General features: G+C 45.0%; 1 long non-coding RNA gene across 1 annotated transcript in view; it reads left to right on the top strand.

Annotated features, from left to right (window-relative positions):
- The window catches only part of LOC135388517 (uncharacterized), a 44558-nt gene extending 33571 nt beyond the window's left edge, over positions 1–10987 (top strand). The window contains exon 3 of the long non-coding RNA XR_010421445.1: positions 10306–10987. This is a non-coding gene — a long non-coding RNA (uncharacterized LOC135388517). The remainder of the gene's footprint in view (positions 1–10305) is intronic.
- The last annotated feature ends 2014 nt before the right edge of the window (positions 10988–13001 follow it).

Below are 13001 nucleotides of genomic sequence, written 5' to 3'. Positions count from 1 at the left end.
TACAAAGGTGGTAGTCCGCGCAGAGGATGGATGGCGCTGACAGTCTCCATCACGGCGTCATCTGAAGGCGCGGGGACCTATGGGAGTTTCGCTACCTGTCTATATATACCCTGGAGAAGCTTTGTAGCTGGTGCTCAGTTTCGCGGTTAGATATCTTTTTTTTTTCTTCTTTGAAACGCCCACCTCATCATCATTGAATGTATATGTCTGTGTGAGTGTGTTCTTTCAATTTTGTCCAACTTCTCGTGCCCGTTACTACGCAGTGTTGCTATCACGGCGCACCGCGAGAAGGGAGTCTCTTCGCCTTCAGATATATGTCCTCCTCTCTCAGCCCAATTTTTTTCGCTCGTCACGTGGGTTACGCATCACTCTGTAAAGTTGTGTTCCTTGCGTCGTCTTCCTCTGTCAGCCTATGCAGTTTTTCAGAAGGTGTGTCGCGGAATCATGGGCATGGTTGCATTTTGGGATCTCCCGCGCAACGTTAGGGCCGGGTCCCATAGCTTTATGCGAGCAGCAGCAGCAAAGCAGCAGCGGTGCGGCAGCAGCAACACGGCAACATGGCAGCAGAGCAGCTTTCTGCTGCCGCTGCTCTGCTGCTGGAGGCAGGTCCCCCAAGGTCGCCATTTTCCCATGTATTTGTTCCTATCCCGATGCGTGGAATGCCGGAGGCCGCCATTAGATACCCCATTGTTACCAGACGTTGGCTTGCGTTGGATTGTAGCGCGCTAAAGATCCAGTTGAAGCACAATCCAAGCCAGGCCAAGTCATTGAAGGAGAAATGGACGACTGCGCCTGCGGGGCCTGACCGCCGCGCGGTCGACGATACGTGCGAAGTGTTTGTAGCAGTGTTCGCTTTTCCTGTGAAAATTAGTGTGGTTGCAAGTTGCAAGCAACAATAAAAAAGAAAGTGGTACTTTTATTGTCATTTTGTGAGCTGCCCGTTCATTTGCGATGCTTCGGATGGCGGAATGAAGGAATGTACACGATGTACATACGAGTCGTATAGTTCGAGCACATTCTTGCGAAGTTGCCAAGGAAAAGAGAAATGCCAGACGTAAGCACCGGATTGCACACATTTATTAGGTAAGCTTTCTTAACGTTTCTTTTGAAGCTCTGTTACAAGAGAACGGTGCGCTTGCTTTCTTCCTCGTTGTTTGCGCGAACAAGCATATTAAGCAGATCTATTCATTCAAATGGGAGCACTCAGGTAAGATACAAATTATATCATCCAATCTGCCCATAGAAGAAGATGCATTTCTCTGCTGAAACCGGCAAACAGCATGTTTGTGATGGAAAGCTTCACAATAGGTTTATTCATTTTTGCTAGCAGAATATCAGAGCAGTCATGTATTCCTGACAGATAGGTCCGTTGTGAACCTTTGCGTGCAAAAATTTTCATACAACAGTATGTCATCTTAGTAGTGCTCGGGTCGCAAAACGAACAGCAGGGAAGCGTTGCGGCGTTCCAACATTGGCAAAAAAATCTTACATGATTACAAAAGAAGTGAAATGAATAGATTACACTATCAACAGCATGGGCAACAGCACTTCATTCAGCAGGGATAACAGCAGTATTGGAAATCAACCGACTAGGTAAGAATAGTTAGTAATTAAATGACAATGGTAAAAGGGAATAAATAATACAGCTGCTGTTTCATAATCTTGCACGATTAATGTTTGTTTTCGTATATGAAGAGGCCCCCCCCCCCCTTTTTTTTTTTTAAGTGAGCCAGATCTACCTAGACAAGTACTAAGGAAAACGCGAAAAACTGATGTTCGCGCGAATCATTATTGATCGCAGGTGATCTGCCGATATGTTTTAAAGCTGCAGAAACAAGTACTGTGAGCATAAAAAGTCTAGAAATGTGCTATAAGATTTTGAGCCACTAGAGCTCTGAATTTGGGATTTGGCGCGACCAGTTGTCGTCCACGGTCATGAGGAGAACCATGACTTATAGGGGAATTTTTCTTAGAAACGAGCTGTCTATGGGCACCTGCTGGTGTAACTTTGCATGTTTTGGGACGTTACCACTATTCAGTACAAGGTACCCGAGTTTACTGTCCAACGCAAACAAATTTAGCATATTTGGCTCTTGTCTACTTCAAAAAGCACACATCACTGACTCTCATCACTGATTTCTAAACAAAATCTGCTTGGTTAAAATGCGTCTCACATACGATCCCTGGGCTTGTTCGCTGGTGCATCGAGATGCCTCCCTGAGTCTGAGTGTAAGATACTTTCTTATGATGACCTTTGTTGCAGCAATGAGGTGCTCAGGACTCTCAGTGAAGTGCGGCAGCTGAGTCACATGGTGGTGCAAGTCCATGAATAGCTGAAAGGACTTGAGTACTAATGACTGAAGTGCTGACACTGCAGCCCGCGTTTGAAGTTTGAAGATGTGCTCTGCGCAGCGTAAGGCATTGACAACAAAAAGCGAAGGGTAAGTGGTGTCTCCCTTATCCCTCAGGGAAAGGAGGAGACTTCTCTCACTAGAATCTACAAGGGTGTCCAGGCACCCATGGCAGGTGATTGTTTTGCATGCTTCAGTCACAAGGTTGCCACCAACATACTTGAGCACTGTGTCACTGAAATCCGTGAGTCCAGATATGTTCCCGTAGTCATGCCCAAGAAGTGCAGCAGTCACATTGCTCGAGGCTTGTCCGCCATAAAACACTTCAGTTGCGTCTGCTTCGTGGTGCCGGTCTTGTCGTTCTGTGCCCTGGTGACGTAACATTTGTATTCCCTCCAGGTCTGGAGAAACGTTCCCTGATGCTGAACTCGTCACATCACAATGTACTAGGAGTGATCTGTAGGCATAACGGAACTGCAGCGCCGATGGGTTATTGTCCCATCCTCCCCTCTGGCGGATGCAGCCGAAGAACATCTCCAAGTGATCTTGACTAAAGCGGTATGTGCAAATGCGGCTGCAAAAAAATAAAGAACGTTCCTGAACCATATATATATATGACCTGGGAACAGCTTAACCTTTCTAAAGACAGAAAGGAGTGAAATATGGGCCACTCATACGCAACTTTCGTTTACTGCCGTGTTCAACAGACATCTGGGTGATTCCATCTCAACTCGGGCAAGGTGTTCCGGGTGACCCCTCAGATTTCGTTAAAAAAAAAAAAAGATGTATGTTGTACCGTGACATCTGCCCACAATAGAACAGTACTTATCTTGGCTCTAGTAATTGTTTTTGAGAGATAAAATGGCCCTGTGACAGGTATCTCCGGCACTCCATTTCGGCAGTGGGTAGTCAGAAAGTGCTACAATTTACTGCATGGAATACTAGGCATAGGGGCCTTTAGTCAACATAAACGAAACAGGTCAGTGTTATTTAATTGTTCAATTAAAAATCGGCAAAGTTGTTTCCGAAAACCAAATTTGCTAGTTTTCTGACTTGAACTACGTGTCTCCTGTTCATCCCACCGAGACACATTGAGCGTCAGCATGTAGAGAAAAATCAACCATTTAACCCAACCCAAAATTGTGTCTGTATCCCTAGCTTCTATTTTCCACAGAGGCGCTGACGAGAGGCATATTTCCAAAAAGCACTGTTTTTCAAGCTAAATTTTTTTGTAACTTGCAGTTACGTGGTCCTGTATGTATCATTTCTACGTGCACAACGCCGAAGGTCCTCTCCGAGTGGAACAAAAGGTTGTGCGCATCAAAAGCCGAGCGTCGGACAGATTCGTTCTCAGGATCTGGCTGTTGTCAGCACCTAATAAGTCCCCGTGCTTCGTGATAACCTGCCTTCCAGCCCCAATTAAATTTCGAGCTGCATCAACTATTTCAAAACAATTCAACAGCTCTCGTCCAGTTCAAAAGTATGAAGCATTTTACCCGCCTAAACCTAAGCTAGGCACCTCAAGGCAGTGACATGCTAATTTTTCACAAAATACAAAATTGACCTCTACTTCTAATACACACAATAAACGGTACAACAAACATTTATTCTACAATAAAGCCTGAATTCTCCCCGAATTCAGCCTGATGGTAATATTTCTGCCCAAATTTGCATGAATTTTTGTCATCAAGTTATTGACCCAATTTTTTACCCCCCCCCAATCTGGAAAAAAATGAAACCCAAAAACCTAAGGGTTTTAAAATAATTGCTGCGTTGTGGTAGGTAGATGTTACGTTGCAACATCTCTTGTTAAAAAAAAATTCGGAGGAGTCGCCCGGAACACCTTGCCTAAGTAGAGATGGAATCACCCATCTTAAATTTGATTAACACAACGTGGCCTGGAACCTCTGAGTGGAGGCGTATTGACAGAATTGCAAATAACATGCAGCATAGCTGGCAGACAGTCATGTTCACGAAGGAGACAAGTGCACATGAATAAAAGCCTATCTTACTTGCACAGGTTATGATTGAAGAGGTACTCAGACAGCTCCGCTACACTTCTGAGAGTGAAAGCAAGACTGATGACGGACATTCTTCGGCCGTCCTGAGTTGCGAGTCTTCCAGAGGGGAGTTGCAGTGTCATTAACTTCGAGGATGTGGCAAGCATGCTAGCCTTTTGTTGCTGGAACATTGATGGCTGAAGAGGAGCTTTCGACCCAGTGCCATTTTGCCGGTAGGAGTTGAGAAGGTCAAAGGCCCTGGAGAGCAGTGAGAACAAGTCATTGAAATTAAAAATATAAACATACTATGTGGTATTATCTTCTACTTTTGTGTATTCTAAAATTTGGGTATTTACTCGTTTATGTCTTCAAGGAACTTTTCTGTTGCTTCGCTCCCTTGAAAGGCCGGCAGTCCGAGCATTCTTGAGAACTTCAAGGCAGTGCTCACCGAAGCACTGAATGTCTGCGCAGCCAGCCGCACTTTCATTATGTGCTTTCGATAGTCGATGTGTGCTCGGGTCAGTTTATTTGCTGCTCTGAAGCCTTCAGTGTCCTGTAGCTTATGTAGCTCTGTGATGTAGCTCCATCGGATTTCCTGTAACAGAAAGAAGAGTGAGCACCAAAGTGTGGATATACTTTTCACAAAACACTTACACCATAGTGACTACTGCAGAAGGTGCCTTTATCTCCCAAGAGGTTTCTCAAGAGCTTCAGACCATGTGCGGCATCAAACATGAGAAAAATTTTGTCACCTTGTCTCAGAGGATGTGGGAACCAGGTGCGAAATTCTTCTGACTGATGGACATGTATTTGACAGCCAAGAAGTTTCCCCATGCTGACATTCGACGCAAGACCATCACAAACAATGGAGGTGACACGTAGGCCACACTCCTCAATGTTATGGATTCCGTCGATAATAATTGATTTGAGCAGGTCGCCTGTGCACCCGTTGTTCAGGAAGTAGGCAATGGGCAGCTTCCACGGTACTGTGACGCCAACTGCCATCAGAACAAGAGAATCTGTCGCCAGTTGTGCATCGTCATAATCTTCTTGTGATAGGGAGTGTCCAAAATTTACATAGCCAATCAGCTTTCCACTCTTTAGGTCCAAGTCACACCTTTTCCTGATGCTCATTCCGTCCATGATCAGGCTGCATAGCTTGTCTTCATCTGGGGAATCTTTGAATTTTTGCTGCAGGTGGGTTAAAGATTCTGCTGTGAATCCGGGCCAGGCCTCAACAACGTTTAGCCAACTTCGTATTGTCTCTTCAGTAGGCATTGGGAATTGCTCCGCAAGATACCTGTACGCTCTCGGAGAATAATAGTGCATTGTCGTGGCAAATTTTCGGAAGCTCTCGCTGTACCTTCGGCCTCTTGGCCTTCGTTTTTGGTTTTTCTTCCATAGCTTGAGCAGTTCATCCGGTAGTTCACCAAAAGATTCTAGCTGCTGTTCTGCCTCGTCTGAGATGAGGTTTTTGCTCCTCAGGTCACTGATCATGTTCTTCAGGTTTCGGATTTTTTTTTCGCGTCGCCTGATTGCTTCCTTTACTGCATATAGTCTCTTTCGTGCCCTTCCCAGGTGGCGGTGGATGACCTTTAGCTTGCTGCGAGGTGTAGTTTGTGATGTGTAGGAATGGTCTTGTAAGGTGGTGTTTACATTTTTGGGAGGGGTTGGTGCAACTTCCTGCGATGTGAGTGATGTGTTAGCCATGCATTTCACGAAAAGTATTCACGTATGCTTACATGGCACTGCCTCTTTGCTGGAGAACTTTGTTCGGCCAGGTGAGAAGGACTCGTAGAGGATGCAGAGACCACTGTAGCCTGCAGACAACAGAAAAAATTAAGTTTCTGATCTTCATTCTTGGAGTAAGTACTAGCATCACACCTCGTAGTACTCTTCTGGTAGTTCTTCCTCTCTCATGACTTCACTGCTTGGTCCAGGGCTATGCGACAAACTTTCATCATAGCGTTCTCGAGGTTTCTACAATAAACAGACAAAAAAAGTTGTAAAAAGATGCACAATTTTACGTCTCATAGAACAAAGTTTATGAAGTATGGTGCAAGACAGTAGATGTATTGTCTGTGTGATACTTTTTGGCAACTTTACATACTTCAGACAGCTCTTCTACTGGAATGGTCAAGACTTCAAAGCTCGGGGAGGATGTTTGCAGGAATTCGAATCCTGTCTGTAATACAAGAAGTGAAAATAAAAAAAAAGCATCAACACAAACACTGATTATGTTGTGTATTTTTTACAAAACTTGCACAAGGCACCGCCCTGAGGCGAAGGGCTTTGCGTACCTCAGAAACCTGCTGAAGCGAAGTCTCAAGGTCTCCTATTTCCACCAAGCTTGTGCCTTCGGAGTCAGCTTGTTCCCCGCTTTGCTCTCCTTCCCAGTGCTGTCTAAAAAATGCCTGTAACAACATGAAAACAAGTCTTATGAGATAAATCTTGCATTATAAAATTTGTGTAGCACGACATTAAGAATGCATTTTCCAGTTTACTATGTTTACTGTACCTGAGATGATTGTGGATCCTTCCCAAGTTCTGCAACCTCTTTTGGTAATGGTGGTGTTTCCGGTGCTTGCGTGTCTGGTACAAATCCCTGCATTTCATACACGAGCATAAAAATATTAGCATAATGCTCGAAGGTTGGGTAATGTTTGTGTGTGGTCCATACCTGCCTAATGCTGGCACTTTCGCGTTGCTGGGATTGCGCTGGGGGTATGCAAGGGCATGAATCAGGCCTCAATTTAGCTCGATGATATCCGACAAAGAAAGATGACTGTTCGAAATGCAGTGAGCAAACACCATCACTCTTGCGGTAGTTATATGCCTTTCCATTCACAGCTTCTAACCACTGCACCCACTGCAAGTACTGCTCTGGGTTGTGTTTAGGCAGGCTGTTGGAAGAAAAATACGAACAGAGTTAAATTCAACGTTCATGGCAGTTTACCACCACATCGTACATTTTGAGTAGTGTATGCTGTATTAAGAAATATGTATGCAAAGCAGAAGAGGTGATGTACGAACAAGAATGGAAAGCCGTGTCAAGCCATTGTCCCACACGTGTAAACTTGCCAGGTTACAGCATAATTAGGGACTTTGTGACAAACGCGTAACCAAATGATCCAGCGCTCTTGCACATATAAGGTAAAGCAAGTAACTCAAGTGTAACCATACTGCATTCATCGGTACAGCCAACCAAAACCTAAGTTGCGGGGCCAGATCAGAATATCATTCCGCGAAAATAGAGATAGGTTGAGTGCCCAGTAAATTATCGCCTTGGGCACGGTAGATGGTAGAGTTAGTGTCGCTCGTATCGCTGCCCACTACGCGAAAGCCGGTTTTGGATGAGCGCTTACGCATTTGGCATTAAAGTATCACGTACCTTGCGCGCGGAGTCCCATAGCGTACCGGCCACTAAACCTCACTAATTTTACGAGGATGCGTTTCTAGAGTATATGGCAGTCGTTCACTTTCAAACAGGAACTCTTCGTTCGAACTTTAGAGGGGGCGTAGCAACAAAGAGACGAGACCGCGCCGTTTGGGCCTTTTTATATCAATTTGCTCACGCCACCTCAGCTGTAAACGCGTTGGCCTGCCACTACCGAACAGTCTCGAACTTTACTGTGCGCCGAAGTTATCTTATCACTGTCTGGATCTCATTTCGAATACCGGCAATCTGTTAGCATTCGCCCTCGCGTTATCATCACTCACCCTCGCGATGACACAGCGCGGCTGTTCACGAAGCCGCAAACCGAAAGTGAACGAGGTTGCTCATTCACGTTAGCATTATCTTGTATTCGCGCGTAACTCTTCAGATTATGATATGTTGCACTTTCGGTTTAGTGAAATGCACATGTCGTTTCCTATTTAATAATTTTTGCTCTCCTGGCTACTCTGCGTAAGCTATTCCGTGTTATAATTCGTGGAACGTACGAAATGAAAGTGAAACGACACTTTGCATGCTCTGCGCAATACGCGATATTGCACTAGACCCAATGAAGAATAAATGACATGATAATCATAAAAACTAAAGACACGCGCGAACTCGTACGATTACAAAGCCGTAGTAAACAGCACGGATGGGTGCGTTGGAAGTACGAGAAGTTAGCACAATGTTAATGCGATTTTTTTTTTTTTGCGGGTACATTTTCTACAAATAGAAATTTAGGGGAACTTACCTGTGGAAAGACACTCCTGACCCTGGGTCTCGATACCGGTCACAGTTTTCCACGATGCATTTCCTGGGCATGACGACGTTGTAGTCTTCCGAAACAAAACGCGAGGGCTTCCGGATTTCAGCTCCTTTTATTGCCATTTTACAACCAGGTAGCCCTTGAACCACTAATTAAAGTGACCTCGGCGGGGAACCGTGTGACAGTCGCCGAAAAGAAACCGAAACCACAGCACGGGCCGCAGGTACGCTATGTGATGCACGCAGCCGTGCACTAGATCCTTCAGATCGCTCAACACGTTTAAAAACGGGACCAAAAAGTGAAACACGACACAGAGAGTTGTTATACGCGTTTTATTCGGACATATAAAGACTAAATTCATTCGCAGAAACAACAAAAACATTTTGCCGCTAAACTTAGCGGGCTGAAGTGATCCGGAACGGCAACGGTGGGGTATCTAGTGGCGGCCTTCTTCGTTCCACGCTTTTCCGAGGTGAGTTTGGGGGACCTGGCTGGAGGCGTCCCATAGCTTCGTTTTGAATTAACGGCAGCAGCGGCTTAGGAAACACAAAACGTGTTGGCAACTGTGGCATTGTTTACATTTCACACATTCCGAAGGCGTACGCAGCGGCTAAGCCTTTTAGCACACACGCCTAGGAACGCAATCCTAGGTGAAAGGCGTTTGTGTGAGAGATATATGTGGATTTGGAGCTCATAAGTGAACTTTGAGATGAGTGTGGTGGTGGTCTGAGCCTCGTATTACCTGATTGACTCTTCGTTGATGTGTAGTCAGTTTCGTGATATTCAACGTAGGTTCATCCTACTGCTGTGCAGAACAGTGCTTGCTGTGTTGTGTGGAGGTTCTTCTACGGGATTTTGTCGTATAAATATTGCCTCATTACTATAGTATTCGATATTTTGATTTACGGTGACTGTCAAATGCGTACGTTGCTCTAAGTGAAATAAAATTGTCTAACGAAAACAAAGGCCCCTTCTGCTAGTATTCACTGCGTTCTGCCTGTTTTCACAAGGAATGGGTTCATTATCTATCTCTATCGAACCTTTTTTTGTTGTGTGAACGTTGTCTATCTCCATCTAACCCTTTTCAAGGGTGTTTCATTTACAACCCCTCGCAAGGTCTTGGAAGACCGACCACAAGAAATGTGGTCGGTATGGTTTTCACACGGCATGGACGTGAAAGTAATTTGCTTGTACGTTATCAGGTCACGGGTTTTGAAGTTCCAGAAAACAAGCGAACATGTAGCTACAACTGGTACACAACATATGTATCACGTAGGTTCGGTCGAACACTTTATTGGACTTTATGAACGGAATTATGTCCTGAAAGCGCACTTCACGCAGTCCCGATGATTGAACACTCGCTCCAAGCTACTGGCAATCACAAGCGTCTTCAGAAACAAATGACAGCCACACACAAACCTTCTGCCGTCGCTCCCCGCCCCGCTAACCCTAAACACCTAAACACCGTCGAACGAAAACAATACCAACCAGCCTCCTGATTGGCTTTCGAGACCGGCTGCTCAGGCTGCAGAGCAACAGGGCAGCACAGCAACCAAAAATTCCGATACGAGAGCAGCAGGGAATTTCTGCAGCTCGGTAGCGCTGCTGCTCTCGGCCAGTGCTCTGGGACCGCTCGTGTCGCTGCAGCTCTGCTGCTCCGCTGCTGTTGCTCTGCTGCTGCTGGTCAAATCGAGGCTATGGGACCCCGCCTTTACATCGTGTCTGCTTCATTTGACTCTCACTTCGTTGCAGGAGGCACTTCGTCGCAAGCATGGATGCGTCGATTCAAACTAGTATGCAGGAAGAGAAGTCACCACGATGGGAGCTCATACGAAGATGAATGCAGTAGGCAATAGATGAAAGAAACGACCTTCAAGTGCGACGCTGCCTTGAGACGGCACCACACCTGAAGAAATGGCTGCATCCCGATAGCAACGAATCGGCTATGCACAGAGCAGTGGAGAATAACGCTTTCTAAATTTATGTTTTGCTTCTTTCGCACGCGTGCATGTTCAGAAGTAAACGAGAGAAGCGATGCTTAAATGATTTGAATCCGCTTCAGCGACCAGAGCTTCAACGACAACGGTTCATCGTTACGAAATACGAGGGCTCTTACGTAGAATACCTGAAAAACAGAACAGATTGTCAAACGAAGCATGTCGACTTCGAAACAAGTGTGGACCTCATGTATGACGCACTCGACAACATTGAGTTGATCCGACCTATTCTACAAGGGCTGTACGCCGAAATAAATCTTTTAAAATAAAACATTAAAAATTCCACGCTTAAAATTCCACCCTTCGAAATCCATTTTCGGAAATAAGCCGTTTAAAAATACACGTCCTCAAAATAAACGCTGTTAAAATAAATCATGGTTGGGGTTAGGAAGGTAACTCCCCGTATCAAAGTAGTGATATCCGTATGGGCGACACGATGTTCTTTTCGGCGAAACGTGCTATTATGATGTTTCTTACTCATGTTTGTATTGTTATCAATTACGTAACAACTTAGGATTTCGAAATACCCAGCTTAAAAGTGATGTCGACGATGCGCGTATGAATACATGACACGCACACTTGATCATACCTGGGTAGTAATAGCATTACTGTAATGAAATTACAGTAATAAATTACTTTTTCTGGTAATTTGTAATGTAATGCATTACTTTTGATATTAGGTAATTTGTAATGTAATTTAATTACATTTGGGCTGTAATTTTAATGACATTACTCATTACTTTTTACAAAAGAATCGGGTGTACGTTCTGTGTTGGCACTTGGCAGAAAGAGAGTTGGAGGACGGGTCTAGGACTTTTCGGTACAGGAGATTTCGGTACACGGACCTTTCGGTACGCGGACCTTTCGGTACACGGACATTTCGGTACACGGCCACACCGCTGGTAGGTGGTCTTCGGCTTCTTAGTCATAAGACGATGACTTTTTTTTTTTTTTTTCGAGTACTTAAAATTGCGAGTACCTAGACTATGCATTAATCATGCAATGCGTTGTTTCTGTATGTCATCCAAGGGAAATACTCGAAGCATCCCATGCACGATACATGTGTTTAGATGGTCGCCGCGAAAAGTATAATTTCCAGGCATTGCCTCTGCAGGGAGTGGCAGCCATAAAGCCAAAAATCGAATCCCCGAACAAGCCGAAAGTCAAAATTCAAGGCTAAGGTTAGGTTAAATTTTCTTTATATGGTTAGTTCAAAATGAGTGTTTACAGTTTACACGCGCTTGGATGGATATTATGTTGAAATCTTGTGGGAAAAAATTGAACAATGTCTCTTCGGCCTTCAGATAGGTCGGTGTTTTGATTTTACGGCCCTTCGTCTGTTGGGGTTAGGCCTGATATCCTCCAAATGCCCATTTCCACCGACGTCCCAAATCAACCAAAAGCTCGTTTCATCCGAAAAAATGTTTGGAGGTTCTGGGCTTTCGGTTGATCTGGACCCGCCGGCGGCAGTGACTCAATCTCCCAAATGCTCTTTTCATCCGAGCGCCCACACTCTTAAAAATGAACTTCACCGCATAGCACGCTCCTAGCCAACTATCATCTCGAATGATATCGTTATCTGCCCTGATTTGTTGAAAACGGGAGGCGTACGCCTTTTCTGTGACAATTATGAACAGCATAAGTGTCACAAAATAGGCTCCGCCCCACGTTTTCAACAAATCAGGGGCGAGAACGTTGTCAATCGGAATGATGGTTGGCTAGGAGCGTGCTATGTGGTGAAACTCATTTTTAAGAGTGCAGAACCACCGAAAGCGGGATACTTGAAAGGACACGCTTCAGGGTGAGCTGTTCTTGGGTGTGTGGGAATCCAATGTACTTCCTGCAACTGATTCAGACGTGAAGTTTGCCATGGAAAGGTATTATTGATGTCGATCGCGTTCAAGAAGTGACCCGATCCGAATAGAGAGATATTTTCCATATGAGTGACTGGAGTCCAGGCACTGTGTAGGTCATGATAGTGAAAAACGAATAGTAACAAAGCGCCCACGGCACAGGTCCCGAAAAAGGCTACAAAAAGGACCTCCTCCTCTACTTTTATTTAATGCTTTCTGTTAATACGGTTCAGACGTTCAGAAAACACTCTATTAACCGTCTGAAACAACCCCTAGAAAAAGCTTGCAAACAGTATGAATGCATGGAACCAACATATCGTCTGAACTGTCAAACTCCTCAGAAGGCGCTTGAGGTTTGTTTGTTTTCCGCCGTCCCGCTACATGTTACAGCCACAGGACACACCATCCCCACCATGTTCTTTTTCCGTGCCTCATGACGCGGACCTCCATGAGCTTCCGAAGATAGTGCTTCTCCCGTGAGCAACGTGCATGCGAATAAAATTCATTTTCGAAATATCTCTCTGTTCAGATCACTTCTTGAACGCGATCTCATTTGTAGACATCGAGTGTCGTCATTTCTACCCACCCAAGCTCAGGC

Source organism: Ornithodoros turicata, chromosome 3 (genome assembly GCF_037126465.1).
Source record: "Ornithodoros turicata isolate Travis chromosome 3, ASM3712646v1, whole genome shotgun sequence".
Classification (NCBI taxonomy): Eukaryota; Metazoa; Arthropoda; class Arachnida; order Ixodida; family Argasidae; genus Ornithodoros; species Ornithodoros turicata.
Note: the sequence above shows the minus strand (reverse complement) of the source record. Positions and strands in the feature narration are given on the sequence as shown.